Source organism: Crocuta crocuta, unplaced genomic scaffold (genome assembly GCF_008692635.1).
Source record: "Crocuta crocuta isolate KB4526 unplaced genomic scaffold, BGI_CrCroc_1.0 scaffold27, whole genome shotgun sequence".
NCBI classification, from domain to species: domain Eukaryota; kingdom Metazoa; phylum Chordata; class Mammalia; order Carnivora; family Hyaenidae; genus Crocuta; species Crocuta crocuta.
Genome location: NW_027532250.1, coordinates 5,878,791 through 5,888,633, shown reverse-complemented (window position 1 = coordinate 5,888,633; position 9,843 = coordinate 5,878,791).

The following is a 9,843-nucleotide window of genomic DNA, read 5'->3' as shown; positions in this document are numbered from 1 at the left end:
TGTTCTACGCGGAGCAGGCAGAAGGGTCCTGTGAAGATGCAGGGCAGTGACATGGCCCTGACCTGCTCAAGTCAGGAAGAGCCATTTCCCCAGTCTCCCTGCCCGAGGCTCTCCCCAAACTCTCTCTCTCCCCAAACCCACCAGTACCCCAGGCACGATCCGACCTCTGGGCCTTTGCACGGGTGGTTGCCTCAGTCTGGAACACTTTCCACCAGATACCTCCGTGCCTCCCGCCCTCCCTTGTTCTGCTCTTCTTTCCAAATACCTTCTCTGTGACCTTCGGCGACCTCTGGATATGAAATGGCAAACCCTACCCATCACTCCAGGTCCCCCTCTCTACTATTTCAATCCATAGCTTGTACGGCTGTCTAACAGGTTATGCCGTCTACTTAGATTATTTTGTGTCTTGTCCGTGTCCCTTCCCTCACCCCCCATGGTGAGCGCTGTGAGATCGGGGACTCCGTTTGCTGCTCTATCTCCTGCTCTGGCGATGGCGTCTAGCACCTGATGGGGCTCAGTCATTGTCGCTGAATGATTAATATCTGTCCACATGACTACTAGCTATTTCACCTCCTAGAATATTCAAAGGAAGGCACTGTGTCTGTTTTTGCTTAATCCTGCACCTGGTAGCATGATGGTTGTTCTTTTTTAATTTTTTTTTAACTTTTTTATATTTTACTTATTTCTGAGAGAGAGAGAGAGAGAAAGAGAAATAGCATGAACAGGGGAGGGTCAGAGAGAGAGGGAGACACAGAATCCGAAACAGGCTCCAGGCTCTGAGCTAGCTGTGAGCACAGAGTCTGACACGGTGCTCGAACCCACAAATCGTGAGATCATGACCTGAGCCGAAGTCGGATGCCCAACCAACTGAGCCACCCAGGCGCCCCGCATGATGGTTATTCAAACGTTTTGTTGGGTGACCCTACATGGCCCCGTAAGGGCGTCTACTGCCCTCACTGTAGCAGAAGTCAGAGTGGCTGATCACATCGGCCCCTCTGGTTACCTGTAGCCACGTGAGAAAGCAAGCCTAGCATGGCCAGACCTGCCCATTTGTCCAAGGAACCAGTGATCTGAATTCTTTTTTTTTTTTTTNCCTCACTGTCAGTGCAGAGCCCGATGCGGGGCTTGAACTCACAAACCATGAGATCATGACCTGAGTGAAAATCGAGTCAGTTGCTTCACCGACAGAGCCCCCCAGGCATCCCCCAGTGATCTGAATTCTTATGGGAATGCACCGACGTTTTAAATGTTAGCAATTAATTTAACATTTTCAAATATCAGCGCTAGTTTTCTTCATGACACCCCTCCCCACCTCCCCCCCCAACGTCCCAGTGCTTAGTGACTTCATACACCCACCACGCACGGGGCTCATCCCATCCAGGGCAGCTCAGCCGACCTCTCCAGAGCAGATCAGCCTTCCGGGCGACACAGATTAGAATCTATACTGCCAGCAAGCAGAGGGCTTTTGTACTGAAGGATGAAAACTCCTCCATCCCAGCAAAGGTTGGCATGAAATTAAGGTGACAAGGGAAAAGAGTCATGAGCTACTGGCTGAATAATTCAGCTTAATCCCCAGGAAATGATTATCAAGCATTAGGAAGGGGTTGGTGTGGATGTGGCTGACATAGCCTGGCAGGGATGGAAAAAAAAGTCTGCAGGTGGCACGCCCCGGGGCGGCCAGTGCTGGATGCAATAGTGACTGTGTTACCGGACTGAGGATAAACAGCCGTGGCCACAGGGAATGCAGGGTGAGCCCACTTTCACCCTTGAAGATCAGTGGCTACAGGTTCACAAGTCACTTCCATTTTCTGAGATTCTCTGTATATATACATTCTACAAATGCACAGAATAGTTTCTGTACATCTGTATAAATGGTACATAGAATGTAGTATATTCAGTATATATAATACAGAAGACTGTATATATAATATATAATCATAATTATATATTAACATAATATATTAGATATATATTCTGTGTACAGAATAAATTAAAATATAGTTATTACAATTCTACTATATGATATGCAATACTGTAGAATATTATTTTATTTTATTATTTTTTATTTGATTTTCTCTTTCTTTTTTTAAAAATTTTTAATGTTTTATTTATTTCTGAGAGAGAGAGAGAGAGAGAGAGTGAGAGAGAGAGAGACAGCGTGAGCAGGGAAGGGTCAGAGAGAGAGGGAGACACAGAATTGGAAGCAGGCTCCAGGCTCCGAGCTGTCAGCACAGAGCTGTCCAACACGGGGCTCGAACCCACGAACCGCGAGATCATGACCTGAGCTGAAGTTGGACACCCATCCAACTGAGCCACCCAGGCGCCCCTTTATTTTCTCTTTCAAGCAAGCTTCATGCCCAGTGCAGAGCCCACCATGGGGCTTGAACTCACCACCCCAAGATCAAGACCTGAGCTGAGATCAAGAGTCAAATGTTGACGGGCACCTGGTGGCTCAGTTGGTTAGGCCTCTGACTTCAGCTTAGGTCATGATTTCATGGTTCGAGAGTTTGAGCCCTGCAATGGGCTCACTGCTTTGGAGCCTGCTTTGGATCCTCTGTCTCCCCATCTCTCTGCCCCTCCCCTGCTCTCTCTCTCTGTCAAAAATAAATAAGCATTAAAAAATTTAAGAAAAAGAAGGGTGCCTGGGTGGCTCAGTCGGTTAAGCATCTGACTTCAGCTCAGCTCATTATCTCATGGTTCGTGGGTTCGAGCCCCATGTCGGGCTCTGTGCTGACAGCTCAGAATCTGGAGCCTGTTTCAGATTCTGTGTCTCCCTCTCTCTCTGACCCTACCCTGCTCACGCTGTCTCTCTCTCTTTCTCTCAGAAATAAATAAAACAATAAAATTTTTTTTAATTTAAGAAAAAGGGAGACGCTTAACTGACTGAGTCATCCAGGTGCCCCTATGATTCTGTAGAATATTTTAAATGTATATAAATTATACACACACACATCTACGTTTACATATGTATATAAGTTACAAATGATAATTTTTATTAGACCTCCCCCCACAAAAAGGAAGAAAATAATCCTAAAAAGCAATGCAATACAATTGTGCCAGCCAGAAGATAATTAACAAACACACACTCATCTATGCTGTATGCTGCGGTCCAGTGATGAGACACAAGTTTAAAGTTGTATGAAATCTTCCTGAAGGCAGATTATGGAACAGAATGACTGGCCTGGGCTCCTCGGAAACACTAATGTCATGGGGGGAAAAATGGGTGGGGTGGGAGCGAGGGGTATTCTGGATTTTAAAAGGGGCCCAGGACGTATAACAACGGCATGTAATGCATGGGTCTTGATTGACCGTGGATAAATCTGCCATAAAGGATAATTCGGGGAAAACGGTGATGGTAGTTTAAAAACTTCCTTATTAGGGGCACCTGGGTGGCTCAGTCGGTGAAGTATACGACTTCCGCTCAGGTCATGATCCCGCGGTCCGTGGGTTCAAGCCCCATGTTGGGCTCTGTGCTGACAGCTCAGAGCCTCGAGCCTGCTTTGGATTCTGTGTCTCCCTCTCTCTCTGTCCCTCCCCCCACTCGCGCTCTGTCTCTCTAAAAAAATAAACATTTTTTTAAAAATTTTAAAAACTTCCCTATTGTTTTAGACACACAACCTGAGGGATTTAGGGACAAAAGTCATGACGCCTATCATCTGAAACACTTGAGGGAAAAGAAACGATCGATGAAGCAAATATGGCAAATGGACAACGATTACTGCATCTAGACCATGGGTGTGTGTGTCTGGATACAAGCTCTGTACTTTCCTGCATGCTTGCAAATTTTCCTAATGAAATGGAAAAGTGGTAAAAAGAAAGCTTAGGAGCTGTGAGGAATATTGAGAAATGCATTTGTGTTTGATATATTCATTTACAAGTACAAATGAGGGTGTTCCAAAGAGCACAGGAATATTTTGAGGGAAAGAGGTGTATGGGGAGCGCTTTCTGGCTTCTGGCTCCCCCGTGTTTCTCTGGGACTCAGGTAAGACCTCATTTGAAGCAAATGTCAAAGGTCCACATTTTAGACTCTTTGCAAATGTGAAGACAGGGCGGGATGGCTTCCTTCATCTCCCTGTGACAGCAGCTGGTGGCTATTGTCTTTTTCCTCCTTCATTTTATTCTGATAAAGGTTATTCCAGAACACAGATATTCCAATGCCCCCAGGGACCCACCCAACTTCTCATAAGTCCTCTGTTTATTTTTCAAAATAGGAGAGGGAAGGCTGAGTTTAGAGATAAGGGATGTGGCTGATTAACGAGTTAAACCATTTCTGTTAGTTTAAGTGATCAGATTTCACTGTATTATCTGTAATGTGAATAGTTAACTTTCTGGGTGGAGTCTTCCATAAGGGAGATAAATTAAGAGAGTAAAGTATAACCATAGCTTTTTTGTTTGTTTCTCTCCCTGCCATTCTCCCAGGTTTCTCTAGCTGTGCTCTGAAATGTAATATTTGCAGCTATAACTTCATACTGAAGCTTGGGCAGACAGCACTGGTCGTGGATGCCCGTCACACCCAGACACCAAATGAATTTCCTTTTTGAGGAAGGAATGGCTGAAGACTCACAGTCCACGGATGGAACACTTTACAGGCTTCTATGCAATGAAATACAAGAGTAGAGAATCCAACATTCCGGTGAATCACACAGATCTGGGATTCCCGGTTATCTAGAACAGCCCCAAGTTTCAAAATGCAAACGTAGTATCTTCAAACACCGAGAAATTCCAGAAAGCTTCCAAGATCGGCCACATTCTCACATTTGCTGAAACTCACCCATGGAAAAAAAGAACCTGTGGTTATGAGTATCGACAAAGAAGATTAGGGCCGACCATTTTACTTCGCAAGGAACTTGGGGAGCTGCGTCAGAGGGATGAAATTAAACCAAGAGAAGACCACACTGATGAACAATCTAAATGTCAGACCTATCTCTATCTGCTTTCAGCAGACAGCCAGGTTAGTCCTGCCAATGGAGAAAGCATCACCTAACTTAGAGCAAGACTGTTTTTACACACATGCTTTAATGAAAATCCACAGAATGCATGTCTACGTATTTCCCTGTCGGCTCAAAATCGAACAGTCACAGTTACCAGCCTGATAGTGCCTTCCTTAAGTATTCACCAAATCTTCTTTCTGCTAATGTAAAATTCAAACATGGCAGAAGCAGAAAGGAATTCATGTCCAGAAGTGATTCTTTCCCGTGCAGCTAAAGCCTGGAAGTCAACTGACATTGTACGTTCCTGTTACGTAGTAAACACAGAGATTGGCAAACTAAGGCCCAGGGGCCAAATCTGGCCCTCCGCCTACTCTTGCAGATAAAGTTTATTGGCATACAGCCAAACCCATTCCTTTATGTATTTATTGTCTAGGTCTCCTTACGAGTTGCAAAGGCAGAGTTGAGCAGTTAGGTCAAGGACAACCTGTTCGGGGAAGCCTGAAATATTTACTATGTGACCTTTTAGATACTAATGCCATGAATGTTGGAATAAGGCAGCCCCAGATCCAGGATCCAGCCCTGCCTAGCTGTATGACCTTGAGCACATTCCTTAAGATCTTTAAGTCTTTCTGCCTTTTAAATGAGGCGACTATGAACAATAAAAGCTAAGTTTACAGAGTGTTGACAGTGTGTCCAGCAATATTCTCGGTGCCTTGAATGTAGTAATTCATTGAAGCCCACGACAACCCCGTGAAAAACATCGCTGTCCCTCTTGTATAGGTGAGGAGCCAGAACCACAGAGAGGTAAAGTAACTTGCCTAAGGTTGCACAGCTTGGAAATAGTGGAAGTACCACCTCACATGGTAATTCTGGGGGTAAATGAGGCCAGGCAAGCATTCAGGGCTCTCACCCAATGCTGGAATATAGCAAGCCCTCTAAAAGTCGTAACTGAAGTTACTATTACATTTGAATTTAAACCCCCAGAAATGAATACAGTCGTTTGGAGCTGATTCCCCCAAACTCCACTGTGTACAGCATTTACCTGACATCTTCAGGAGGAGCTGAAACCACGTCAGAATGGTGTTTGGTGTTCTGGGGAAGGTGAGAGATTATGATGAGTTTGTTTCCCTCAGTCACCGGATTGTCAGTTTTTCAAACGGGATTTGGATGCCTTAAGGCTGTCCAGAAAGTATCACAACTAATACTTCCATTAAAAATAAGAAGGAGGCAGTGGCGCCTGGGTGGCTCAGTCTGTTAAGCAGTTAAGTGTCTGACTCTTATTATCAGCTGAGGCCTTGATCTCAGGATTGTGAGTTCAAGCCCAGCATTGGGTGTGGAGCCTACTTAAAAAAAAGAAAGGACTAAAAAAAAAAAAAAAAAGAAAAGAAAAAAGAGAGAGAAGAAAAAGAAGAAGGCACAGGAAGAGGAAGAGGAGGAGGGAGAAGAAGAGACAGTCTCATGAAGCTCGGTGCATACACTTTACAACTACGGTTTGCTGGTCAGCTATGGTCCTTAGTTCATAAGCCTCAACAAACACATATATATAATGAATTAAATTGGCTTCTGTAGTCCATTTACTTTCTTCGAAACAACCAAGTCACATATTTGTTGTCGAAAATAAACAATAGGGCATAGAAAAACCATCACCCATAATCTCACCTTCTTGAAATAACCACTTTTAACATGCTGGCATTCTAGTTTACACACACACACACACACACACACACACACACACACACACACACACGCCTTTCCTGCTGGAAGTGCAGAAACTTTCAGTAGGTCACGATGTAAAGCATTGAGCTGAATGATGGTGGAACCGTGTTATCTGGCAGGCACGTGGAAGAAGACCTCCTCTCCTACGCATTTCTCTACTCTCATCTTTTTTTCACCGAGCCTGAATCTCTCTTGAGGAAAAGCCCAATAAAGATGAGTCTTTACGTTAAAAGATGAAATGGTTACAGTGAATTCAGAGCAAACATTTAAAGCACCCATACCGGTTCCGAATCTCTCCTGAAGCCAGCCTAAATGCACATACACTCCTTAGAGATCTAGAAAGATCCATCATTTACTCAGTTTTGTCCACGAGACGGAGTGGTGATTCAGGCAGTGCCCACACAATTTCAAAACAACTTGTCAATTCGGTGAGGGGAAGAAAAGAATTCTAATACCAACCATCTAGTCAGTTCAGGAAAATTATCAGTCACCCATTTGTCATGTAATCCAAACAAATGGTTGACTGAGTAAATCTACTTTTTAATTAGTTATGCTTATATTGCACAGACACTGTGTCAGGTAAGCCTTTCGGAAGAAAAACAAAAGACTGTGAAGATTTTAAAGGAGATGTTTCCATGCAATCCTCTTTGGAACCCACTGGGGTTTAAAAACACTGTTGTGTACTTCCCTAAGTCCATGATTATTAAGAAAGAATAAAATGTCTATAGGCTTTTTTTCTGGAAAACAAAAGAAAAAAAGAAGCTGATGGGCTTTTCAACAAAACATTCAGGTACAACTAAACTGTCTCCTCAGGAAGAAATCATGCCCATATAAGATATATCGAAATAACAAAGCAAAACAAAACTGAAAGAAAAATCTATGAAGCTGGCAGGTAGCAATTTCTTGAGCAATCTTTGTTTGCTTTTTGCTCCTTGGTCAGTTCTGATTTTCTTACAATGATCGTGTAGATTATAACTACTGATGAAAGGCAGAAAAAAAAACCCAACAAACAAAAAACAAGAAGGAAGCATAAAATAAAGGCTGAGGAGGCAGACTCATGCCAAGGTGTTAAAGATAAGATGAGGTACAGACTTCTACACCTGGTCTAGGAAGGTTATTGTCTTACCTTATCTTTAACACCTTCCTTGGCATTTTGTTTTGTGTTCAAATAAAAGGCTCAAGATCAGAGGCTACACTATCATTGAGTGAATGATCATAGAGCTAATCAAGCATCAGATCAACACAGGCCAGGTCAGGGTGTCTGAAATTCTAACCCTCTGTGTGCTTACATGATCACACTTGGGAACCAAAATTATACTGTTCAGCTATCTATCTACCCATCCCTCTAGCATCCATCCATATCCAACCATCCAACCATCCATGCATCCATGCATCCATCCTTCTATCTGTATCCATCTGCATCCATCCATCTATCCATCCATCCATATCCATCCATCCAACCTTCCATTCAGACACATCCATCCATTAATGATATGACATTATAGATAAGGGAGGACAGTGGACTCTGGAGCCAGATTTCTTTAGTTTGAGACCTGACCCTACATCTTATTAACTCTCTGGCCTAGAGTCAGTGGCTAAATTTCTTGGATCTACCCTCTGGACTCGTGGATCTATATACTGTGAGTCATTTTTCTCTTCTCAGAAAAGGGATCTCTTATTTGCAGCGAAGTAGTCTTGCAGTCTGTCTTCAGTCTGTAGAGGTTTGAGGGTTCAAAGTTCTTTTCATTTTGTACTGTCTCTATTCTTTCTTTTTTTTCTTTTTAATTTTTAATGTTTATTTCTGAGGGAGAGAGCGCAAACACGCATGCAAAAGTGAGTCGGGGAGGGGCAGAAAGACAGGGAGACGCAGAACCCGAAGCAGGCTCCAGGCTCCAAGTAGTTAGCACAGAGCCGGGCACAGGGCTGCAACTCATGAACCACGAGATCATGACCTGAGCTGAAGTTGGGCGCTTAACCGGCTGAGCCACCCAGGCATCCCTGTCTCTATTCATTTCAGTACAAGCTGTCTGAATTTCTGCCAATACATTTCTTTTAAAATTTCTGGGGCCTGCCTATGAATTCAGGACTGGCTTAGTTGGGTGAACCTGCAGACAAATAGTTGGCCAGGGTGGGGGCAGTCATTTGAAGGCTTGAGTAGGGCGGGAGCATCTATTTTCAAAATGGCACCCGCACATAGTTGGCAAGTCCGTTCTGGGCGTTGGTGGGAGGACTTATTTCCTCCACAGAGCTGCTTATGTGTCCTCACGCCATGGCAGCTGGCTTCCCTCAGAGCAAGTAATCCAAGAGAAAGAGCAGTGCAGAAGGTACAGCGCCTCCTCTGACCTTCTCTGGGAATTCACACACAGTCGTATCCTCTGCCTTCCATTGGTTGCACAGGGGCATCAGTATGAGTTGGGGAGGATCATCAGAGGCCATCTGGTGGCTGGCTACTACAGGATTCCTCCAACATAAGCCTAAGGCAGGTTGTTGAAAATGTCATTTGAGGGGCGCCTGGGTGGCTCAGTCGGTTAAGCATCTGACTTTGGCTCAGGTCATGATCTCAGAGTTCATGGGTTCAAGCCCCGCATCGGGCTCTGTGCTGACAGCTAGCTCTGAGCCTGGAGCCTGCTTCAGGTTCTGCGTCTCCCTCTCTCTCTGACCCTCCCTTGCTCACGCTGTCTCTCTCTCTCTCTCAGAAATAAATAAAACATTTAAAATTCTTAAAAAAAAAAATCATTTGAGGCCTTGGGGTTTTCTTTAGGTCTGATCTCTGCTTGATCCAACAAGCATTTACTTAGTACCACCCACAGGCCAGGCATTGACTGGGTGAGATGCTGAAGACAGACACGTGACCAAACAGGGACACCTGGCTGGCCCAGTTGGTTGAGTGTCCAGAGTCTTGGTTTCTGCTCAGGTCATGATCTCTTGGTTCATGGGTTCGAGCACCGTGTCAGGCTCTGTGCTACTGGTGTGGAATCGACTTGGGATTCTCTCTCCCTCCCCCTTTCTCTGTCCCTCCCCTGCTTGCGTTCTCTCTCAAAATAAATAAAACTAAAAAAAAATAAATGAACATGAACAAACATCTGTTGTTCATGGTTTAAGGAGATGAGGTCACTCACTATGGAACCCATACACATATAATACTTTTGTACAACAGGGTAAGTGCCATGATTACGTTGTGCGCTAGACATGTTGT